The sequence below is a fragment of the Cherax quadricarinatus genome, chromosome 3 (genome assembly GCF_038502225.1).
Source record: "Cherax quadricarinatus isolate ZL_2023a chromosome 3, ASM3850222v1, whole genome shotgun sequence".
Classification (NCBI taxonomy): Eukaryota; Metazoa; Arthropoda; class Malacostraca; order Decapoda; family Parastacidae; genus Cherax; species Cherax quadricarinatus.
In genome coordinates, this window is record NC_091294.1 from 78,688,033 (window position 1) to 78,713,957 (window position 25,925).

The 25,925-nt window shown below is 39.5% G+C and overlaps 1 protein-coding gene and 1 long non-coding RNA gene across 2 annotated transcripts in view; both read right to left on the reverse strand.

The window, feature by feature from the left end:
* The window catches only part of ush (Zinc finger protein ush), a 141,180-nt gene that overhangs the window by 85,844 nt on the left and 29,411 nt on the right, over positions 1-25,925 (reverse strand). The gene's annotated exons all lie outside the window — the stretch shown is intronic.
* LOC128705236 (uncharacterized) overlaps positions 2,370-25,925 on the reverse strand; it is a 48,711-nt gene continuing 25,155 nt past the window's right edge. Inside the window, exons 3-4 of the long non-coding RNA XR_011393035.1 lie at positions 10,104-10,201; positions 2,370-2,740 (exon numbers count right to left, since the gene is read on the reverse strand). This is a non-coding gene — a long non-coding RNA (uncharacterized lncRNA). The remainder of the gene's footprint in view (positions 2,741-10,103; positions 10,202-25,925) is intronic.

The window sequence follows — 25,925 nt, forward strand, 5'->3', positions numbered from 1 at the left end:
GCTATGATCTCCGCAATCCTTCCCTTTATAGAATGGTCACCGATATTAGTAGACATTATTTGTTCGCCGCCCCTGTTTGCTCCGTCCCTTCTCTCTTCGCCTACATTTGCTCGTCTTCTCTTCAATTACCACCTTTCTATGTTCATGTAGCATCTCACTTTTCCCTACCCCCTGGGAAGTTCCAGCTGTTCGAGTCTGTTCTTTCTCACTCCCTTGCTCGAAAGCCCAACTGTCTACAGTAGCTTCCTGCTCTCTTTTTCTTGACCACTTCCACTCTCATTCTCATGCCATTGCAGTGTACACAGATGGCTCCAAGTCTTCTGACGGTGTAGGATTCGCAGCAGCGTTTCCAGACAGCGTCATACGAGGGCATTTACTATCTTCGGCTAGTATTTTTAGTGCTGAATTGTATGCCATTCTTGCAGCACTTATCCGTATTGCATCTATGCCTGTGTCATCATTTGTGGTTGTCTGACTCCCTTAGTGCTTTACAGGCTATACAGAAATTTTATACACCTCGCCCCTTAGTCCTCCGTATCCAACTTTGGCTATGCCGCATCTTTACCAAGCATAAAGATATTGTTTTTTGTTGGGTCCCTGGTCATGTTGACATACAGGGCAATGAACAGGCAGACACTGCTGCATGGTCAGCAGTACATGACCTACCAGTTTCATATAGAGGTATTCCATTTACGGACTATTTTGCTGCAATAGCTACCCACCTTCACACCCGTTGGCAACAACGTTGGTCTACTATGCTCGGTAACAAACTTCAATCTGTTAAACCGAGTACGTATAGGTTACTGGCCGTCTTCTTGTCACCAGTGTCGAGGTTGGGAGACTACTCTCTCCCGTCTTCACATTGGCCATACTCATCTTACTCATGGATATCTCATGGAGAGGCACCCTGCTCCTCTCTGAGAATTGTCATGTTCCATTATCAGTCAGCCACATTCTGTTAGACTGCCCACTTTATCAATGAGCACGCAGAATTTACTTCCGTCGTCGTCTTCGCTCCACTGCTCTCTCTTTACCTTCCCTTCTCGCTGATGGACCCACCTTTTATCCAGACTCGTTGACTTTTTGACAACTGACTTCACAAACTCCGATACCTTCAGCCCTTTCTACCTCAATCTCTTGCTACCCTCTACCCCTGCACTATCCCCTGCCCCACTGTTTTCTGTAACCTACTGATCATCCCTACCCCCTTCTGCCACCCAATATCCTCACTTCCTTCCCTACCCTGCAGCGCTGTATAGCCCTTGTGGCTTAGCACTTCTTTTTAATTATAATAATCTGAAGGAGTGAAATTACCATTTTCTTTGATGGAAAATTTCCTACTTTCTATGATGGGAAATTTCTGAAAATGGGAGTGAAATTCCCATAGGCTTTCTAGCTAAAGAATGGGAGTTTCCCAATTTCTATGATAATCCATCATAGAAAGTGGGAAATTTCCCACTTTCTATGATGGGAAATTTTTGAAAGTGGGAGTGAAATTCCCATAGGCTTTCTGGCTAGAGAATGGGAGTTTCCCATTTTCTATGATAAACCATCACAAAAAGTGGGAAATTTCCCACACACTGATTAGTAAAACCACCATACAACTTTCAGTACATGTATTCAAGGAAAATTAAAGTTTTTCTAAGTACTTAATTTTATTTTAACCTGTGCATGTGTCAAGATGTCTTCCCCAAGGAAGGTGCCTTGATGCTGGTGAAGGGCTCTTGATCTAGGAAATTGGATCTGTGCTCCAGTTCCCTGAATTAAACCTGAATACCTTCCACACCCCAACAGGAGCTGTATAATCCTAAGGGTTTAGCACTTTCCCCTTGATTATAATGTGTCAATAGGTTTAAGATGAGGCAGAAGTGTGAGGAACAGGGAGACAAGAGAGGATAGATATGAAGGATGAGAGAATACATAAAGCAGAGAAAAATGAATAGGTGGGAAGCAGAGAGATAACAAACCTGAGTATCAGAAAACCCAAGCAAGAGACAAGGTACAAGCAAGAGATTTCTCTGATAAGGAAATGAGAGAAAAATTGGAAAGGGATAGAACAGGGAGATAAGCAAGAGGGTGAAAGATAAAAGTATAAAAAGTTGATAAAAATGAAGAGACAAAGGGAAAAATTGGTAAGGAGGAAGAGTTGAGGGTGAGAATTAGCCAGAAAGAGGAAGAGACAAGGGTGAGACTTGGTAAAGAGGAAGAGACAAGGGCAAGACTCAGAAGAGAGGAAGAGATAAGGGTGAGACTTGGTAAAGAGAAAGGAAGAGACAAGGTTAGAGAGGAGAAAGAGATGTGAGGGAGATCAGAGGGAAAAATATATGGAGTGACTCAGAATGGATGTACAGGTAGGATTACAGGTTGATCAGAGGTAAGGTAGAGTAACTTAGGATGGTTGAGAGGAGAGGATTACAGGCCATTAGTGGTCTTTTGGTTGACCAGTAAGATCCAGCAGTCTTACATGCTGTGAGGATCACTGTGCTGCTGCTTGTCTAACAAAGTGGGTCATCCCCCAGCATTATGAAGAGTGTCAGTCACGCTTGTTAGGTGAGGACTTGTCCCCCCCCACCAGCCACTTACTAGACCCTCAAGGTATACGAGAGGTCTACCCCCCTTCGAGAAACCTCTGAGGGTAACCCACTGGGGAGCCAGTAGGGGACATGCTTGTGGGCTTATTCCACTCCCTGAGGTGCTGCCTCTCACAGACTTGCATGCTTGTCTCTGTCCATAACTCCACCTGCATTAGGATAGGCAAAGATTGGAATATGTAGGTTAGGAGGGAAAGAGACAGGAAACCCAATGGGGACTACATTACCACAATGGGAGTGAGCTTAACTCTTAAGGGTTTTACAGTGACTTATGGGAATGGAAGGCAATAATCACATTTGAATCAAGAAAAAAAAGAAGAGAGCTCCAATTCCTTAGCTCAAGACTGTTTACATTAACCCTTTTGATGTCTGTGCCATAGTACAGGTTTGAGCTCAGGGTCTATGCCATTGTACACGAGCTCAGCTCACTCATATAAGCGATGAGTGGAAATTTGGGTCTAGAGATGAGAGAATGAGACTATGCAGTGAGTGTGCACCAAAAAAAATCCTGCCCCAAGCAGTGCACAGGAAAAAAAAAACTGACCGTGTATTTGGTTTAAACAGTACATTTGTGGTGTATTTTTGGATGGTTTTTATGATTGTATTTTGGGTTTCTTGGTATGATTGGATAGAACAGGAGATACATTACAGAAATAGAGATGATTTTTGATTGGTTTCAGGAATGGAAGTAGCTTAAAACTGAGTTCAAACTAGCAGAAATGGTTAATTTTTGCCAATACGTATTCCAGACACATATTACATCACTTGTCCAATATGCATCCAACTGGTTGGTTTAATGTTTATTCACGAATGTGCTGACACTATACAATTACAATAATGCAGTAGTCTGCATAACAGTAAATTATTTTTTAGTGTGAATAAAAATTCAAAAAGGAAAGCAAGTTTAATACAGGAGTGGTCTAAGGATGTGACTAATGAACAGAGAAAATGTTTTAGTGCCAGCAATGTCTACAGTGTTTATTCTGGACCATATTTTTAAACTGGCAGTTTCAGAAATTTGTGTGAAATTGTCCAAATTACTGATTTCTGATCACTTTATTGGGTAGTTGAAATGTTTAACCCTCTAAGTGTCCAAACGCTGATCTATGTTTTCACTGCTAATGCTTCATTTTTTTTTTCTTTTGAAGAAAGCAGGTAATTTTCTGTGTGTAACAAGACAAAATTTTTTTTCAGGGCCAGTACCTACCGAGATACAGTGGAACCCCAGTTTTCGTTTGCCCTGGTTTTTGTCAAATTTGGGTTTTTGACAACTTTTTTCATCAAAATTTTGTCCCAGTTTTTGTTTATCACCTCAGTTTTCATCAAGTTGACAGTGGTCTGCCGTACCGAACGTGTCTGCCCGTGCCCACACAAAGCATCCCACGTGTTCTGAGTCAGCCTAGCTTTGTTTCTTGTCGGTAGAGGGTGGTACGGGTTGTGATGGTGGTAGAGGGTGGTAGTGATTGTGGTAGAGATAACCTCTCCTCCCTCTCCCTTCCTTGCCATCTTCCATGTACCAAGAAGTCTTCAATAAAAGTAAAAGTGATGTTAAATGTTCATTTATCCATTTCATCAGTCCTTTATATTTATTTCTCATTGTTTTCTGTATATAAAACTATATTCTCATAAAATGTATCTTTTGTTAATACTTTTAGGTGTCTGGAACAGAGTAATTGGATTTACATTATTTATGGGGAATATTGCTTAATTTTTTGTTGAATTCGGTTTTCGTCAGACTTCTGGAATGAATTAATGACGAAAACCGAGGTTCCACTATATAAAGCAGCAAAATTGGCACTAGATGTACACCTGACAGTAACACGGAGTCCTGCTGCTTGCAGAAATGATGCTAATTTACATTTTTTTTAATTTATGTTATTTTTATGTTCTAATTGCAATTTATAGTAGTTCTTGTGATTTTATAGCCAATATTTGTTGTGGCACTAATATTAGGTACAGAAATAGCAATTAGTCACATAGTAACAGGTGAATATATTCACCTGCCTTGAACATGTTCACATGTCTTGGTCACATACTATTGTCTAGAAATTTATACAAATTATCAATAGGTCTCAGCAATATTATTATAATAAAAAAGAAGCGCGAAGCCACAAGGGCTATACAGCGGTCCTAGCAATAGTTTTAGAAGTGCTGGAGTATATGAAACTCCTTGGTCTCATACAAGAGTGTCACTCTACATTGCTGACAGTGCACTCAACATTGCTGACGGTGCACTGGTGAACCTTCGTTTATGTTTTTTTTCTCACTGTCACACACCAACATGTCTGTCTCTGTTTATCTCTATCTGTCTCTCTGTCTCTGCTTGTCTCTGTCTCGCAGAGAGTCGCTCATGAAGCAACATGTATTATACTTTGCAGAATTGTCACATCTGAACAAGTGGAAATGCGTATTACTTGCCACTTATGCTTATGCCTCATTTACAGGCACAGTATAACACTGTCTGGCTTTTTTGGGTTATCCTAGGTAATTTACACCATGTATGATAACTGTACTTATGAGTACCCATACCTAAATAAACTTAGTCCTTGGGTCTGGTTCATGAGCAGCTCTCTGAGACAGAGACAGGCAGAGATATAGACAGAGCTAGCCCCATCTAGCCAGCCAGCCAACTGAACATGTTGCAGAATTCTCTCTCTCTACTTAGGGCATAGGTGATAGGACATTCTGGCTGGATGATACTACAGTTTTATCAAAATTGAAAGGATGTGGCACAAATGTTGCGCATGCGTTATCTGTTTTTGATAATTCCTCAACCACTTGTGGCCACATCCATCTCATAGCCACTAAACTCTGGGTCAACATCACTTTCCTCTTAAAACGAGTGTTAATACGACATGGCATTAGTGAATTCCTGGTTTTTGCCATGATGTTAGCTCTATCTGGTGCTCAGTTGAACCGGTGCTTCCACAAAGTACTAAGTGGTCCCAGATTTTTTAAAACTGTGCACTCTGCGTGTTAAGACCCATTTTATACTGCCTAGGCCTATCAGGCCTCTGGCACCAAATTTGAAAGCAGGAAAATAAAACATTGACCTAAGTTTGGAGAACTAGCAGGAACAACATAGATCAACATTTGGACAGTTAAAGGGTTAAATGGGCAGTTTCTTGTAGTCATTCAATAGAATGGAAGGCATACTACCAAGGCATACTGGTTGACTGGAAGAATCCAATTGGCCTAAAATAGGACTCAGAGTGGGCGAAACTGCCAATATGTAAACATTGTTGAGACTGCTAACTTTGCAAAAGCATAATTCCACAAGTTTTCCATCAAATTTCATACTTTTGGTGTCATTACCTTTGATAAAAGATTATAATTTCATAAGATTTTTTTTTTTTATTAAATTCTTGGACCCTGAGAGAAACTTTCAGATCAGAAGGTCTGGATCCTGAAAGGGTTAAGGGTTCAATCCAAGTAAAGTGGACAGGCCTAAATCCTTGGGTTAACCTTTTGAGGGTCGAGACCCCTGATTTAACCCTTTCAGGGTCCAGACCCTCGGTCTGAAATGTGTCCACAGGGTCTAAGAATTAAAGGATTTTTTCTTATGAAATGGTAGAAAATCTTTTACTGAAGGTAATAAACAAAAAGTATGAAATTTAATGGAAAATTGATGAAATTACGCTATCACAAATTTTGCTGCATCAGCGATATTTACACATCGATGATTTTGCCCACTTTTGCTCCTATTTTAGGCCAATCACACTGTTTCAGTCCAAATTCTTAGCTATTTTGCTAGTATATGTTCCATTTTATCAACTGAGCCCAAGAAACCACCATATCAACGATTTCAACTGCCCAATAACATGATCAGAAATTGGTAATTTGGCCAATTTCACACAAATTTCAAAATACGTATGCCAATTTCAAAATAGGGTCCAGAATAATCAATGCAAGGATTCCTGGCACTAAAATAACATTTCCTCTATTCATTAATGTTCCCAGGATTTACATTTTGAATTTTTATTCACACAAAAAATAGATTAACTATTATGCATTATTGAAAATAATTGTATAAGTAACATCAAGGCATTGAGAACACATATTACACTGGCCAGAAGACATATATTAAACAAGTCACGTGATTTATTTACTGTGGAATAAAAGCAAAAATCAGATATTTCTACTATGAGCTCATTTTCAAGCTATTTCCAGTCTTTAAACCAATCAAAATCATCTCTATTTCTGTAATATTTCTTCCATTGTAACAAATAAGATCAAGAAACTGCGAATACAACCATAAAACCCATACGAAAATACACCTCAAAGCTGCTGTTTTAAACAAACAACACAATTGCAGTTTTTTTTTCTCATTGTGCACTGCTGCAGGATTTTTTTTTATATGGTGCACCACATAGATCCATTCTCTCATATCCAGGCTCAAATTTACCGCTTATAGCTTATCTGAGTGAGCCAAGCTCATGAAAGTTCTATGCCACTGACCTGCAAGGGGTTAAGAATTGTCTATAGGGTTGGAGAATTTTCAAAATTTTTATTTTTTATGGAACGGTAGGGAATCTTTTTCTGAAGGTAATAGAACAAAAAGTACAAAATTTGATGGAAAACTGATGAAATTACACTTTCGTAAATTTTGTTGTGTCAGCGATATTTAAGCAATGGCGATTTTGCCCAATTTGAGTCTGATTTTATGCCAATTACATTGTTCCACTTGACCAAATTCTTAGCTATTTCTCTAGTATGAGTACTAGAAATGGCCCATTCAACTACATCAACTACCCAGTAAAGTGATCAGAAATTAGTAATTTCGCTAATTTCACACAAAATTCAATAAATGCTAATTTCAAAAGTGTCCAGAATAAATAATGCAAAAATTTCTGGCAATAAAATAACATTTTCTCTGTTCATTAGTTATGTCCCCAGGCCTCTCCAATATTACCCATGAATTTCATTTGGAATTTTTATTCACACAAAAGTTAGTTAGTTTAATATGTTTATTATGCACCCCATACCCATCCTGTGGGCGGTAGTCAAAAGATTACAGAGGTACATAATGGGTCCAGGGACTGGGCCTCAAAGTTTTGATAGCTCACACAAAAAATAGAAGATTTACTGTTATGCAGACTACTGCATTATTGTAACTGTGTAAATAACGTCAGTGCATTTCTAAACACGTATTAGACTGGCCAGTTGTACACGTATTGGACGAGTGACATTCGTATCCTCTGGAATATCAGCAAAAATAAAATATTTCCACTACTTTGAGCTCAATTTCTAGCTACTTCCAGTCCTGAAACCAACCTAAACACCTCAATTTCTGTAATATATCTTCCATTCTGTCAAATGAAACCAAGAAACCGTGAATAAAACCATAAAAACCATCCGAAAATACACCGCAAAGTTGCTATTTTAAACCAAACACACTGTCAGTTTTTTCCATAATGCACTGTGTAAGGCAGGACTATTTTTTATATGGTGCACATTCACCACATAGAACCATTCTCTCATATCTTTGCCAAAGTTTACCACTCACTAATTATCTGAGTGAGCTGAGCTCATCACCAGATCTACAGCACTCAGACAGTTCAAAGCCATAGTACTATGGCACTGATCCTAAAAGGGTTAACCCCTTAAGTGTCAGTGCCATAGCTCTATGGCTTTGCACTCTTGTCAGTGCCATAGCTCTATGGCTTTGCACTCTTGTCAGTGCCATAGTTCAATGCCATGAGTTCAGCTCACTCACATAAACTGTGAGTGGTAAATTTGGGCCTAGATATGAGAGAATGGGTCCTGTCCCACGTAGTGCATAATGGGGAAAAAACTGCAACAATGTTTTTGGTTTAAAATAGCAACTTTGCGGGGTATTTTTGGATGGTTTTTATGACTGTATTCTTGGTATCAGTTGACAGAATGAAGGATATATTACTGAAGCAGAGATGATTTTGATTGGTCTCAGGACTGGAAGTAGCTTGAAATTGAGATCAAAGAAGTAGAAATATTAGATTTTTGCTGATATTCCACAGTAAATAAATCAAGTCACTCATCCAATACGTGTCCAACTGGTCAGTCTAATATGTTCACGAATATGCTGCCATTATTTATACAATTATTACAATAATGCATAACAGTAAATCTTACATTCTTTTGTGTGTGAACAAAAATTAAAATGGAATTCATGTGTAAAGTGTGGACACATAACTACTGAACGGAGGGAATGTTATTTTAGTGCCAGAAATGCTGGCATTGTTTATTCTGGATCCAATTTTGAAACTGGCATATTTTGAAATTTGGCCAAATTACCAATTTCTGATCACTTTATTAGATAGTTGAAATAGTCGATTGTGTGGTTTCTTAGACCCAGTCAATAAAATGGAAGGCATACTAGTGAGATAGCTAAGAATTTGGTAGACTGGAACAATGTAATTGGCTTAACCCTTTCAGGGTCGAGAGGCCCTCTCCTAAACTTGTTCTCAGGGTCGGGGGGAAAAAAAAAAAAAAAAAAAACTTATGAAATGATAGAGAATCTTTTCCCAATCATAATGACACCAAAAGTATGAAATTTGATGGAAAACTTACGGAATTATGCTCTCGCAAAGTTAGCAGTCTCGCCGATGTTTACGCATCAGCTATTTCACCCACTTTGAGCCCTATTTTGGCCAATTCCAGTGTACTAGTCAACAAAAGTCATATCTATTTTGCTAGAACTCCATTTTTTTCTATTGAATGAGTTCAAGAAACCACCCATTTACCAATTTCAACTATCCAATAAAGTGAGAAATTAGCAATTTTGCCAATTTCACACAAATTTCAGAAGATACCAATTTCCAAATAGGGTCCAGAATAAACAAGACAGACATTCCTGGCACTAAAATAACATTTTTCTCTATTCATTAGTCACATCCCCAGGCCCCACTTACATCTCTTTTGCTTTCCACTTTGAATTTTTATTCTCACAAAAAATAGAAGATGTAAAAAATTACTGTTATGCAGACTACTGCATTAGTGTAGAAATGGTATAAATAATATCAGCGCACTTGTGAAAGAATATTAGACTCACCAGTTGACATGCATTGGACCCTTGGCATGACTTGTTTACTTTTGAACTTCGGTAAAAATCAAACATTTCTGCTACTTTGAGCTCAATTTCAAAGTACTTTTCATTATGAAACCAATCAAAATCATCTCAATTTCTGTAATATGTCTTCCATTCTATACAATGAGACCAGGAAAATACAACCATAAATACCACACGAAAATACACTGCAGTCAAAGTTTTTTTTTTCTCATTATGCACTGTGTGCTAGAATTTAGGCATACTAATACGCCAATAACCCTGGTGCGTAAGCCATACTAGTACGTCGGAAACCCCGAAAGGGTTAAAATAGTACTCAAAGTGGGCAAAATTGTGAAAGTGTAATTTCATCAATTTTCCATAAAAAATTTATACTTTTTTGTTTTATTACCTTCAGAAAAAGATAAATTTATTTTGAAAATTCTTGGACACTATGGACACTTCAAATCAGGGATCTGGACACTCACGAGGTTAAAGAACCTTCTTGCCTTTGCTCTTGACCATACACTGAAGTTCTTTACGAAGCAGTCACCTCTCTGGACCCTCACTTCTTGTCCATACAATCCTGTAATGAAAGTTATAATTTATTCACAAAAGTCTAATCACAGTAATTCTCTTAAATACCTTCAACTTTTACTGATCACAGGGAAGAAATGAAGGTGAGACTTGGTACACAGTGAGGAAAACAAATGTGAGACTTGTTAAGGAGAGAGGAAGAAATGAGAGGGAAAGATCAGAGGGAAAATATGTGGAAAGATTTAGGATGGGTGTGCAGGTAGGATTACAAGTTGATCCAAAGTAAGGTATATGGAGTAACTTAGGATGGTTCAGAGGGCAGGATTAAAGGCTGTTAGTGGTCTCCTGGTTGACTAGTAAGGTCTGGCAATCTTATATGCTGTGAGGATAGCTGTGCTGCTGCTTGTCTGCTAACATAAAGTGGATCATTCCCCAGCATTATCGTGTGTCAGGCTTGTCACAATACTAGGCTGTTCTCTCTCGTCTCTTTTTCCCCATCTGAGGCGCCATTTACGGCACATTTATCTTATAAAAACTCTCATGAAAGCTTTATATACTGGATTTTTTCATGTTTGTGGGCAGCAATTGATCCAACAGTGTCATCATGACCATTTTCCATTTTGAGAAAAAAGTTTTTTCACCCCAAAAAATCCCTGAACTATAGTTCAGACATTTTTGCTATTTTCGGCCAGATTTTCAATTACAGCGGAACCCCGGTTGTCATCCTTAATCCGTTCCAGAAGGCTGGTCGAAATCCGAAATGGACAAAATCTGAAGTAACATTTCCCATAAGAAATAATGTAAATCCAATTAATCCGTTCCCAACACCCAAAAATATTAACAAAAAATACATTTTGTAGAGAATAACTAAGTTTTACATGCAGAAAACAATGAGAAATAAATATAAATGACTAATTTTAATGGATAAATGAACATTTAAATCACTATTACATACCTTTATTGTAGACTCTTGTTGGCACAAATGTCCTTAATCACTGAAGAAGGCACATTCTCGCCTCTCTTCCTCCTCCTCCTCTGAAGCAATTTCCTCAGCTGAGATCTGTTCCTGTTCTAGTTGAAGGTCTTGTAGCTCTTCAGTGGTTAGCTCTTCCCTGTGGTCCTCCACAAAATCTTCCACATCCTGGCCACTCACATCCAACCCCATGAACTTCCCCAAAAACACAATACATTCCACAACAGGCATAGGGTCGTCAGGGTCAGCCTCAAATTCTTCAAAATCCTTGTTAGGTAAGACACATATGCAACAGTTAGGTATCTTTATTTTGAAACGTTTCGCCTACACAGTAGGCTTCTTCAGTCGAGTACAGAAAAGTTGATAGAAGCAGAAGATACTTGAAGACGATGTAATCAGTCCATCACCCTTAAAGTTTTGAGGTGGTCAGTCCCTCAGTCTGGAGAAGAGCATTGTTCCGTTGTATGAAACAATATGAAGTTGAAGTGACAGAATCGGGCCTTATATAGTGCCAGGAGGTGAGACGTAGGTTGATTTGGGAGGGCAGGTCCCTCTCAAACCCAGCCGTTCTCACTAGTAGAGGTTGTCGAAGTAGATGGTCTGTACAAAGATACCCTTGTGTTGCAGTGTCTGACAGAATGAACATTAAAATGGTATAAAATACCGACAGATTGTTAGGTAAGACACATATGCAACAGTTAGGTATCTTTATTTTGAAACGTTTCGCCTACACAGTAGGCTTCTTCAGTCGAGTACAGAAAAGTTGATAGAAGCAGAAGATACTTGAAGACGATGTAATCAGTCCATCACCCTTAAAGTTTTGAGGTGGTCAGTCCCTCAGTCTGGAGAAGAGCATTGTTCCGTTGTCTGAAACAATATGAAGTTGAAGTGACAGAATCGGGCCTTATATAGTGCCAGGAGGTGAGACGTAGGTTGATTTGGGAGGGCAGGTCCCTCTCAAACCCAGCCGTTCTCACTAGTAGAGGTTGTCGAAGTAGATGGTCTGTACCAAGATACCCTTGTGTTGCAGTGTCTGACAGAATGAACATTAAAATGGTATAAAATACCGACAGATTGTTAGGTAAGACACATATGCAACAGTTAGGTATCTTTATTTTGAAACGTTTCGCCTACACAGTAGGCTTCTTCAGTCGAGTACAGAAAAGTTGATAGAAGCAGAAGATACTTGAAGACGATGTAATCAGTCCATCACCCTTAAAGTTTTGAGGTGGTCAGTCCCTCAGTCTGGAGAAGAGCATTGTTCCGTTGTATGAAACAATATGAAGTTGAAGTGACAGAATCGGGCCTTATATAGTGCCAGGAGGTGAGACGTAGATTGATTTGGGAGGGCAGGTCCCTCTCAAACCCAGCCGTTCTCACTAGTAGAGGTTGTCGAAGTAGATGGTCTGTACCAAGATACCCTTGTGTTGCAGTGTCTGACAGAATGAACATTAAAATGGTATAAAATACCGACAGATTGTTAGGTAAGACACATATGCAACAGTTAGGTATCTTTATTTTGAAACGTTTCGCCTACACAGTAGGCTTCTTCAGTCGAGTACAGAAAAGTTGATAGAAGCAGAAGATACTTGAAGACGATGTAATCAGTCCATCACCCTTAAAGTTTTGAGGTGGTCAGTCCCTCAGTCTGGAGAAGAGCATTGTTCCGTTGTATGAAACAATATGAAGTTGAAGTGACAGAATCGGGCCTTATATAGTGCCAGGAGGTGAGACGTAGGTTGATTTGGGAGGGCAGGTCCCTCTCAAACCCAGCCGTTCTCACTAGTAGAGGTTGTCGAAGTAGATGGTCTGTACCAAGATACCCTTGTGTTGCAGTGTCTGACAGAATGAACATTAAAATGGTATAAAATACCGACAGATTGTTAGGTAAGACACATATGCAACAGTTAGGTATCTTTATTTTGAAACGTTTCGCCTACACAGTAGGCTTCTTCAGTCGAGTACAGAAAAGTTGATAGAAGCAGAAGATACTTGAAGACGATGTAATCAGTCCATCACCCTTAAAGTTTTGAGGTGGTCAGTCCCTCAGTCTGGAGAAGAGCATTGTTCCGTTGTATGAAACAATATGAAGTTGAAGTGACAGAATCGGGCCTTATATAGTGCCAGGAGGTGAGACGTAGGTTGATTTGGGAGGGCAGGTCCCTCTCAAACCCAGCCGTTCTCACTAGTAGAGGTTGTCGAAGTAGATGGTCTGTACCAAGATACCCTTGTGTTGCAGTGTCTGACAGAATGAACATTAAAATGGTATAAAATACCGACAGATTGTTAGGTAAGACACATATGCAACAGTTAGGTATCTTTATTTTGAAACGTTTCGCCTACACAGTAGGCTTCTTCAGTCGAGTACAGAAAAGTTGATAGAAGCAGAAGATACTTGAAGACGATGTAATCAGTCCATCACCCTTAAAGTTTTGAGGTGGTCAGTCCCTCAGAACCTCTACTAGTGAGAACGGCTGGGTTTGAGAAGGACCTGCCCTCCCAAATCAACCTACGTCTCACCTCCTGGGACTATATAAAGCCCGATTCTGTCACTTCAACTTCATATTGTTTCATACAACGGAACAATGCTCTTCTCCAGACTGAGGGACTGACCACCTCAAAACTTTAAGGGTGATGGACTGATTACATCGTCTTCAAGTATCTTCTGCTTCTATCAACTTTGCTGTACTCGACTGAAGAAGCCTACTGTGTAGGCGAAACGTTTCAAAATAAAGATACCTAACTGTTGCATATGTGTCTTACCTAACAATCTGTCGGTATTTTATACCATTTTAATGTTCATTCTGTCAGACACTGCAACACAAGGGTATCTTGGTACAGACCATCTACTTCGACAACCTCTACTAGTGAGAACGGCTGGGTTTGAGAAGGACCTGCCCTCCCAAATCAACCTACGTCTCACCTCCTGGGACTATATAAAGCCCGATTCTGTCACTTCAACTTCATATTGTTTCATACAACGGAACAATGCTCTTCTCCAGACTGAGGGACTGACCACCTCAAAACTTTAAGGGTGATGGACTGATTACATCGTCTTCAAGTATCTTCTGCTTCTATCAACTTTGCTGTACTCGACTGAAGAAGCCTACTGTGTAGGCGAAACGTTTCAAAATAAAGATACCTAACTGTTGCATATGTGTCTTACCTAACAATCTGTCGGTATTTTATACCATTTTAATGTTCATTCTGTCAGACACTGCAACACAAGGGTATCTTGGTACAGACCATCTACTTCGACAACCTCTACTAGTGAGAACGGCTGGGTTTGAGAAGGACCTGCCCTCCCAAATCAACCTACGTCTCACCTCCTGGGACTATATAAAGCCCGATTCTGTCACTTCAACTTCATATTGTTTCATACAACGGAACAATGCTCTTCTCCAGACTGAGGGACTGACCACCTCAAAACTTTAAGGGTGATGGACTGATTACATCGTCTTCAAGTATCTTCTGCTTCTATCAACTTTGCTGTACTCGACTGAAGAAGCCTACTGTGTAGGCGAAACGTTTCAAAATAAAGATACCTAACTGTTGCATATGTGTCTTACCTAACAATCTGTCGGTATTTTATACCATTTTAATGTTCATTCTGTCAGACACTGCAACACAAGGGTATCTTGGTACAGACCATCTACTTCGACAACCTCTACTAGTGAGAACGGCTGGGTTTGAGAAGGACCTGCCCTCCCAAATCAACCTACGTCTCACCTCCTGGGACTATATAAAGCCCGATTCTGTCACTTCAACTTCATATTGTTTCATACAACGGAACAATGCTCTTCTCCAGACTGAGGGACTGACCACCTCAAAACTTTAAGGGTGATGGACTGATTACATCGTCTTCAAGTATCTTCTGCTTCTATCAACTTTGCTGTACTCGACTGAAGAAGCCTACTGTGTAGGCGAAACGTTTCAAACAACCTCTACTAGTGAGAACGGCTGGGTTTGAGAAGGACCTGCCCTCCCAAATCAACCTACGTCTCACCTCCTGGGACTATATAAAGCCCGATTCTGTCACTTCAACTTCATATTGTTTCATACAACGGAACAATGCTCTTCTCCAGACTGAGGGACTGACCACCTCAAAACTTTAAGGGTGATGGACTGATTACATCGTCTTCAAGTATCTTCTGCTTCTATCAACTTTGCTGTACTCGACTGAAGAAGCCTACTGTGTACATTTTGCTACAAGCTCTTCCTTGAATTCTATCATGTTTCTTACCCTCTTTTCCAAAGGGCTGGCACTAGGAACTTTCTTTGGCCCCATGGTGGCTTATTTTGCAATCGTACTCAATAAACAAGCACAAAAAACAGCAGGTTATTACAAAATGTTTTGGATGAACGCGCGGAGTATTGCTCACTGAACAAGTGACAGAGGCAGACTAAGTCATGTACACGTGAGTGGCTGCGTTCCAGGCGGGAGGGCGCATCTGATACAGATGATTTCCGAGTGGAGGTACAAAACCAGGGGTAAAATTTCGCCCAAAAAAGTGGTCAAAATCTGAATTGTATGATATCCTCACCAGACAAAATCTGGGATTCCACTGAATTATAATAAAAAAGAAGCACTAAACCTACAAGGGTCACACTGCGCAGGACAGGGAAAGGTGCAGGTGTAATGGGTAGCAAGAGGGAAAGGGATTATTATTAGGTTATGCAGTGCAGAGGGGTAGGGGATAGTGCAAGGGTAGAGGGTAGCAAGAGAGAGAGGTAGAAAGGGCTGTGAGGAGTGATAGATGCATCATCATCGAAGTTTGTGCAGTAAATCAGTTGCTGTTAAAAAGTCAGCGAGAGAGTCTGGGTTAAAAAAGGGTCCATCAGCAAGGAGGGAAGATCAAGTAAGGGCATTAGAGCAGTAACGACATTGAAGGTAAACTCTGAGCGATCGTTGATACAGTGGGCAGTCCAACAGAATACACCTACCATCCGACTTACGACCTACTCGACATATGACCACTCGACTCATGACCATATTTTGTATGCCAAATTTCTGGGAAATAAACAACTGTTTGTGTTGTACAGAGTGTTTATCCTAAACCTTACAGTATAAAATATAGTACTAACAGCATAAAAAGTAAAATAAAAAATGAAATACCAAAATAAAACAAAATAAAATCATTACAAAAATGTGATGCTGATATTCAGTAGTAAGGTTCGACTTAAGTCCATTTTGACTTAAGACCGGTTGGTCGGAACCAAGCTTGGTCATAAGTCAGATGGTACCTGTACGGCTAACAGAAACTGCAACCTGACAATTCTCACAGAGTGGAACAGGGCGCCTCTTCATGAGTAAGACGAGTGTGGCTGATGCAGACAGGAAAGTGTAGTCTCCTAACCTCGACAATGATGACAAGATGATGGCCAGAAACCTATACTGTACTTGGTTTAATAGAATGTAATTTGTTGCATAGCAGATCGAACCAACAATGTTGCCAATGGTGGTGAAAGTGGGTAGAAATCACAGCAAAAAAGTGTGTGAATGGGACACCTCTATATAAAACTGGGAGATCACATACTGCTGCTGACTGCACAGCAGTGTCTGCCTGTTCATTGCTCTATTACGTCAACATAACCGGGGACCCAGCAAAAAGCGATATTTTTATACTTGCTAGAGATACAGCATAACCAAAGCTGGATACGAAGAACCAGGGGATGAGGTGAATCAAATTTTCGTATAACATGCCAAGCACTAAGGGAGTCTGAAACTACCACAAATGGTGGCACAGGCATAGATGCAATACGGATAAGTGCTACAAGAAGTGCATACAATTTGGCTGTAAAAATGCTAACCGAAGCTAATAAATGCCCTCATACGATGCTGCCTGGAAAGTGCTGCAAATCTGGCACCATCAAACTACATGTACTTGGAACCATCTGTGTACACTGCGATGGCACGAAAATGAGACTGGAAGTGATGAAGAAAAAGAGAGCAATAAGTAACCGTAGGTATTTGGACCTTCGCGCATGGCAGTGGGGAAGAACAGACACGAACTGTTGGAACTTCCCAAAGGGTAAGGGAAAAGTTAGATGATACATGAACATAAAAAGGTGGCAACTGAAGAGAAGACAAGAGCGAATGTAGAAGAGAAAAGGGACGGAGTAAACATTGGCGGCAAACAAATAAGAAACTCCTACTAACATCTGTTACCATCCTATATATGGAAGGATTGTGGAGGTCATGAGAGCGAACAAAATATGTAGTGGAGGCAATGAGCATCACGGTGATCGGTCAAAGATGGAATATTCACCTCTGTATAGAGGCTGTCAACAGGTAAAGAGCAAAAAGCACTGAGACATAAATGTAATCCCAGTGATGGATGGGATCAAGACTACAAAGAGTTGCAGGAGAGGCCACTGAATATATCTGATCACCATAATCTAGTTTTGATAAAATTAGGGCAGAATGCAGTCAAAAGGAGTCCTACAATCACCCCCACCCCCATGAAAGATGAGCGAGGATTTTAAGGAGGTTCACCCAGCTATGACAAGGTGCCTTCAAGGAGGTAATGCAAGGTTTTCAGGATGACTGACAGTCAAACAGACCAAGAAACTCGACAGTATCTGTTCTGGCATACGCGAACCATACAGGTACAATGGATTATCAGGGACTATAGAATATCTAGTGTTAATGTTGAAGTTTTATAACTGTAGTGTAAGTGCACCTCTGGCAAGACAGTGATGGAGTGAATGATGAAAGTTTCTTTTTCAAGCCACCCTACCTTGGTGGGAATTATTATTACAATCAAAGAAAGTGCTAAACTGACAAGGGTCATACAGCAGCCTTAGTGGGAAACAGCTGATGTGTTAATAAAACAATAAATATGATAGGATGGATAGGGAAGCAATGTGGCAGATGTCACAAATGTATGTAATAAGTCATAGGTTACTGAGAGCAGTGAAGAGTTTTTTTGAGAATAGTAAGGTTAGTGTATGTAGGAAAGAGGGAGATTATTTCCCAGTAAAAGTAGGCTTTAGACAGGGATGTGTAGTGCCACCATGGTTGCTCAATATATTTATAGATGGGATGTAAGAAAGGTGAATGCTCAGGTGTTGGCAAGAGGTGTGGGATTAAAAAGAGAGACAAATCTAACAGAAAGTGGGAGTTATCACAGTTGCTTTTTGCTGATGACACTGTGCTCTTGGGAGATTCTGAAGTGAAGCTGCAGAGGTTGCCGAGTTTAGAATGGTATGTAAAAGGAAATTAAAATTGAACATAGGAAAGACTAAGGTGATGAGAACAAAATTTTAGGTAGTGAAAGATTTGATAACAGATTGGAGGAAAAGAGTATAGAGGAGGTGAATGCATTCAGGCATTTATGAATGGACTTGTCAGCAGATGGGTCTATGAAAAATAAGGCAAATCACAGAACTGATGAGGGACAAAAAAGCTGAGTGGAGCACCAAGGAGTCTGTGGAAACAAAAGAAAGTTATTTATGGAAACAAAGAGGGGAATATATGAGAGTATAGTTATACCAATGCTCTTATATTGTGAAGCATGGGTGGTGAATGTTGCAACAAGGAGAAGGTTGGAGGCAGTGGAGATGTCATGTCTGAGGACAACGTGCAGTGTGAATATACGTAATGCAGAAATTCTGTAAGTTGGAGATCAGGAGGGGGTGTGGGTTTTTTAAAGGTATTATCCAGAGGGCAGAGGGTTTGTTGAGGTGGTTTCGACATTTAGAAAGGATGGAACAAAATAGAATGACTTGGAAGGTGTATAAATTTGTCGTGGAAGGAAGGTGGGGTAGGGGTTATCCTAGGAATGGTTGGAGGAAGGGGTGTGCAAGGGAGTTGGACTTCCAGCAAGCATGCATGAGTGAGCGTGTTGGACAGGAGTGAATGGAGACGAATGGTTTTTGGGACCTGACGAGCTGTTGGAGAGTGAGCAGGGTAATATTTTGTGAAGGGATTCAGGGAAATTGGTTAGCTGGACTCGAGTCCTGGAAATGAGAAGTACAATGCCTGCACTAACCCTTTCAGGGTCTGTGCTGTAGATCTACGGCTTTACGTTCAGGGTCCAAACCGTAGATCTACGCCATGAGCTCAGCTCACTCTGATAAGCTGTGAGCAGTAAATTTGGGCCTAGATATGAGAGAATACATCTATGTGGTATGTGTGCACCACATAAAACAAATCGTGCAGCACACAGTGCATAATGAGAGAAAAAACTGAAACTGTAATTTTCGATTAAAACAGCGACTTTGCAGTGTTTTTTCATATGTTTTTTATAGTTGCATTTGCAATTTCTTAGTCTCATTTGATAGAATGGAAGATATACTACAGAAATAGAGATGATCTTGATTAGTTTTAGTACTGGAAATGGCTTGAAACTGAGCTTAAATTAGCAGAAATGTTAAATTTTTGCTGATGTTCAAGAATAAACAAATGAACCTCACAAGTCTAATACACGCCAGCTGGTGGGTCTAATATACATTCACAAATGTGGTGATATTATTTATACAATTATTACAGTATTGCATAACATTAAATCTTCTATTTTTTGGTTTGAATAAAAATTCATTATGCGAATAAAAATAAAAATGGAATTCATTTGTAAAGCCTGAAAAAGTAACTAATGAACAGAGGAAATGTTAGTTTAGTGCCAGGAATGCTTGCATTGTTTATTCTGGACCCTATTTCGAAATTGGAATATTTTTAATTTTGCATTAAATTGGCCAAATTACCAATTTGCGGTCACTTTATTTTGTTGTTGAAACAGATAACTTGGCGATTTCTTGTGCTCAATCGATAGAATAAAAGTAATACTAGTGAAACAGCTAAGAATCTGGGTGACTGGAATACTGTAATTGGCCTAAAATTGGAGTCAAAGTCGGTAAAATTGCCGAAGCGTAAATATTGCCGAAATATCAAAATTCGCGAGAGCATAATTTCGTCAATTTTCCATCAAATTTCGTACTTTTTGTTTTATAACCTTCGGAAAAAGATTCTCTATCATTTCATAAGAAAAAATAACAAAATTATTTTTTGAAAATTCTTGGACCCTGGTGCACCCTTTGAAATTTGGCCTCTGGACCCTGAAAGGGTTAAAGGAAGGATTTGGGATATTGGCAGTTTGAAGGGACTTCTGAACTATCGTATCTGAGCGCCACTGCAAAAACAGTCATGTATGAGTGAGGTGAAAGTGTTGAAGATGATGAAAGTATTTTCTTTTTGGGGGATTTTCTTTCTTTTTGGGTCACCCTGCCTCGGTGTTAAAAAAAAAAAAAAAATTTTATTTTAGCATGATACATGTTTGCACAAAGGAGTATAACAAATGAGTGTACATGCCGAAAGCCTCTTTATATACAGAACATTTTGGGCAAACTTAAGACTAATTTAAGATTAATCAGGCAATAACAGTGCGAAATTGTACATACGGTCATTAGGCGAGTTATAATGAATACAAAAAAATTTATTATTCTATTAGTTCATGCTATATGGCTTTATTAAGTTTGGTAGAGAAGAATTACAGTTTTGATTATTAACCTAAGGTGGACACAATGAAATAATTAACATTACATTTGAGATGATTACAGATATTAAAAGTAAGCATATATTGATTATAATGATTTACCTATGTTCATGATATTGAACAAATGCACATATAGGTTTTTTTACATACAGTGGACCCCCGGATTTCATCCGGTGTGGAAATCATACAATTCAGATTTCGACTACTTTTTTAGGTGAAATTTTACCCCGGGTTTCGTACATCCGCTCGGAAATCGTCTGTACCAGACACGTCCGCTTAGGCAGCTAGTACGTTGGTGACTCACTCTTGGGCACATTAAATGTCTTATTTTACATTAATATAGACATTTTCATTAATCCATCTATGATATTTTCTTCAAAATTATATAAGAAACACGTTACATAGGATATAAACATGCCTTTGTTACTCATTCACTAAGAGTGTCCCTCTAGCCTTAACGCCATAGTAATAATACTAATACATAATAATATTCACTCTTGGGCACATTAAATGTTTTATTTTATATTAATACAGTGGACCCTCAACCAGCGATATTAATCCATTCCTGAGAGCTCATCGTTAATCAAAATAATCGTTAGTCAAGTTAATTTTCCCCATAAGAAATAATGGAAATCAAATTAATCCGTGCAAGATACCCCAAAGTATTGAAAAAAAAAATTTTGCCACATGAAATATTAATTTTAATACACACAAACTGAAGAAGACACGCACAGTTACATGACACTTACCTTTATTGAAGATCTGGTGATGACTGATGGGATGGGAGGAGGGGAGACCGTTGATCTTGTTAGTGTTCAGAAGGGGAATCCCCTTCCATTAGCACTTGAGGCAGCAAGTCTTTTTCTGGGGCTACTTCCCTTGTTCTTTTAATGCCACTAGGACCAGCTTCAGAGTCACTGGACTTGTGTCGCACAACATATCTGTCCATAGAGGCCTGTACCTCTCGTTCCTTTATCCTAAAGTGTTTCACAACATTGTCAGTGTAATAGTCACCAGCACGGCTTGCAATAGCTGTGTGAGGGTGATTTTCATCAAAAAAGGTTTGCACTTTAAGCCACATTGCACACATTTCCTTAATCTTTGAAGTAGGCAACTTCTTCAATTTCTCTCTCCCCTCCTCCGAAGCAGTTTCCTCAGGTGTGGCCTCTTACTGTTGAAGATGATCTAGCAGCTCATCAGTGGTTTGTTCTTCATTGTCCTCCTCCACCAACTCTTCCACATCCTCCCCACTAACCTCACCAATATGAGCACTAGTTCCAGGCATTTTTTCCTGTTCACCTGGGTGTTAGTCAACTGTTGTGGGTCGCATCCTGGGGGACAAGATTGAGGACCCCCAATGGAAATAAGTTAGACAGTCCTCGATGATGCACTGACTTTCTTGGGTTATCCTGGGTGGCTAACCCTCCGGGGTTAATCGTTTCTCAGTAATTGTTTCACATTAAGGGACACCAACAACACTCTCTCCACATCTTCGAGTAATACAGCTGATGGTGGTGCAGCAACAACAGCTGACTGTGGTGCAGCAGCAGCTGCACCTTTGGCAAGAACAGCTTCCTTGATTGCCGTTTTCTTACCCACAATAGTAGCAATGGTTGATTGGGGTTTATTATACAACCTGACCAGCTCAGAGACACGCACTCCACTTTCATACTTAGCAATGATCTCTTTCTTCATCTCCAAAGTAATTCTCACCCTTTTTGCTGTAGGGTTGGCACTAGAAGCTTTCTTGGGGCCCATGGTGACTTATTTTGCAGGTGCAATCACTACAAAGGCTGTGATAATATGAAATGTTCCAGTTGTTGTATGTTTGGAAGCGACTGCAGTGGCTGGCTGGCTTGTAAACACTGACACCCAAGGGACAAGTGAGGCGCGCTCAGGCCAAAGTGGATGCGTATGGTACGGAAAGAATAGCGCTGGTCGGGTTTTTAAGCACTAGTTGAGGCAAAATTTTTGCGTTTAAATGTATCGCTAGTCAGATTTATCGTTAATCGATGCCATGGCTGGTTAAGGGTCCACTGTATAGACATTATCATTAATCCATCTATGATATTTTCTTCAAAATTATAAAAGAAACACGTTACATCGCATATAACATGCAATGTTCATATGCTATGTATGTTTAATAATAATCACTCTTGGGCACATTAAATGTCTTATTTTACATTAATATTGACATTTTCGTAGGTAGTAGGTTGGTAGACAGCAATCACCCAGGGAGGTACTACCGTCCTGCCAAGTGAGTGTAAAACAGAAACCTGTAATTGTTTTACATGATGGTAGGATTGCTGGTGTCTTTTTTCCGTCTCATAAACATGCAAGATTTCAGGTATGTCTTGCTACTTCTTACACTTAGGTCACACTACACATACATGTACAAGTGTATATACACAAACCCCTCTGAGTTTTTTTCTATTTTCTTTCTAGTTATTGTTCTTGTTTATTTCCCCTTATCTCCATGGGGAAGTGGAACAGAATTCTTCCTCCATAAGCCATGCGTGTTGTAAGAGGCGACTAAAATGCCGGGAGCAAGGGGCTAGTAACCCCTTCTCCTGTACAAATTACTAAATTTAAAAAGAGAAACTTTTGTTTTTCTTTTTGGGCCACCCTGCCTTGGTGGGATATGGCCGGTTTGTTAAAAAAAAAAATGACATTTTCATTAATCCATCTATGATATTTTCTTCAAAATTATATAAGAAACATGTTACACAGTTTATAAACATGCAATGTTTATATGCTATGGAGAAGTGGTAGTCAGTGGAGGGAAAAACATTACGCTTTCTCTGGTGAAGCACTAGAAAAAACTTGTATGAATCTGCGTTGGCCCAGTCACCGCCCTTAATACATAACGCTTTTGTTTACAATTCTCAGCACGAATTATTCATTACTTCTCCGTTTGTTTATCATGGCATCTAAAGGTAGTTGTTAGAAACAAAACAATTAAATTCAGTGTACGTGGTACAGTGGTACTCAGAGTTTCGGCCATAATTCATTCCAGAAGGGTATTCGAGTGCCGTTACTGAATGAATTTGTTTCCATAAGGAATAATGTAAATTAGATTAGTCCATTTCAGACCCCCAAAATACACTTACAAAAGCACTTACAATAATACATTTACATAACTGTTTGAGTTGGGAGCTGTATGAAACTCGGGGTACCACTGTACATGTATGTCGATGTTAATAATATGGCTCTGGGCCACAGTGTAGGTAGCCGGCAGGTGTAACCCAGGAGGGCTACACCTACCGGCTACCTACACTGACTTCCTACAAATAAATACTACTCACTTCTCACCTTACATAAAGACTACAAATATTTTAAGGTAAGTAATGAATGTACATACTGTGTATGTATTTTATTTTTTATTGTGTTTCTTAATGCCTAGTTCTGTTACTAACCTAATTTATTTTTGTTAATATTTTTGGGTGTCTGGAACAGATTAACTGGATTAACATTATTTCTTATGGGAAATATTACTTCGGTTTTCGTCCATTTTGGATTTCGACAGACCTTCTGGAATGGATTAAGGACGAAAACCAGGGGTCCACTGTATTTCTTTATGATGGGCTAGGATAGGTTAAGGACAAAAGGTGTTTTCTAACTGTAGTTTTAAAAATGCTAGCCGAATCAGTGGTTCTGGAGATTTCTGGCAGAGACTTCCAGATTTTGGGTCCTTTTATGTACACTGAGTTTTTGGAAAGATTTAACCTGACATGGCGAATGTCAATTTTTGTGTCTAGTATTGTGTCCATGGGTCCTATTGCAAGTGTCAAGAAAGTGCTTCAGGTCAAGGTTTATTCTGGAACTGATTGTTCTATAAATGTAGTTTGCACAGTAGTACGAGTTTAGTCTTTAAAAAGTGGGGATGGAGGGGTGTTGTCTAGCTGTGGATTGTGTGATCATTCGCACTGCAGCTTTCTGTTGGGTTATTATTGTCTTTAGGTGATTTGTCGTTGTGGAGCCTCAGGCTCCGGTTAGCTGGACTTGAGTCCTGGAGGTGGGAAATAGAGTTCCTGCACCCTGAAGGAGGGGTGTTAATAAGCTACAGTTTTGTAACTGTAGCGCAGGTATGCCTCTGGCAAGACAGTGATGGAGTGAATGATGATGAAAGTGTTTCTTCTTTTTTAGAATGATCATAAGGATCATAAGACTAACAGTATGATCATCATAAGTATTATAAGTGATAGTATCATCATCAGGGTAAGTGACAGTATGATCAGGATAAATGACAGTATGATTATCTACGTCATAAGAATGACATCATAAGAATGATGCCGATGATCATACGATCATCGGCATCATAAGCTCTAGAGGACAGATGTACTTTCCACTAAGAATGAAAGGGACTAACAGAGGACTGACTCTTAACCTTTAAACTGTCCAAACATAGATCTATGTTCATGTGCGTAGCGCTCCGACCTTGATTTTCCCCATTTGAAACTTTGTAAAAAAAAACGTAGATCTATGTTCAGAGCCCCCACACATGGACGTAGATCTACGTTTGGACAGTTTGAGGGTTAACAGTCACTTGTAAACTGTTATACAGTCTGGCACCTACACAAGACTTTCTACAAATAATTTCTCCCAACAGCACAAACCTCAGTCAGCCTCAAAGGTCTTCAGCAGTTTGCAGAAACATTGCTGAACCCGATGTAAAGAATACAAGCATTATTAGCTAAATACTTTTGTTCTAAACTTAATAGCTCAAAATATTGATAGAATTAATTTCTTACCTTGATACGGAGTCAGTGTTGCTGACACAAATATGGACTAGTAATAATAAGAATAATATATTTCTACAAGTACATGAACAAGGTATATAGATCACAGCTGACAACAATGACATACTACTATATAGAAAGCCACTTGTTATGCAGAGCATTTCCTGCAAACTATGCCATTTTGTCCCACGATGTGACCCACACCAGTCCACTAACACCCAGGTACCCACTTTACTGATGGGTGAACAAAGACAACAGGTGTAAGGAAACGTGCCCAATGTTTCCACCCTTGCTGGGAATAAAACTTGGATCCTCAGTGTGTGAAGGAAGAGCTTTGTCTACCAGGCCACAAACCACTGTGGAAACTGCAAGAGGAAGTGAAAATACCAGACCAGCTGCATGATTCAGTACACACTGAAACCATTTAAGAAGTAATTAGACAGACCCACAAATTGCAAAAATTAACTGGAGAGGAAACAAACTCATGGATAAGGACCAGGATACTCTGTGTATCATGATACTTTCTGACTGCATAGAAATTTTGAATATTAAAACTGCAAGACCTAA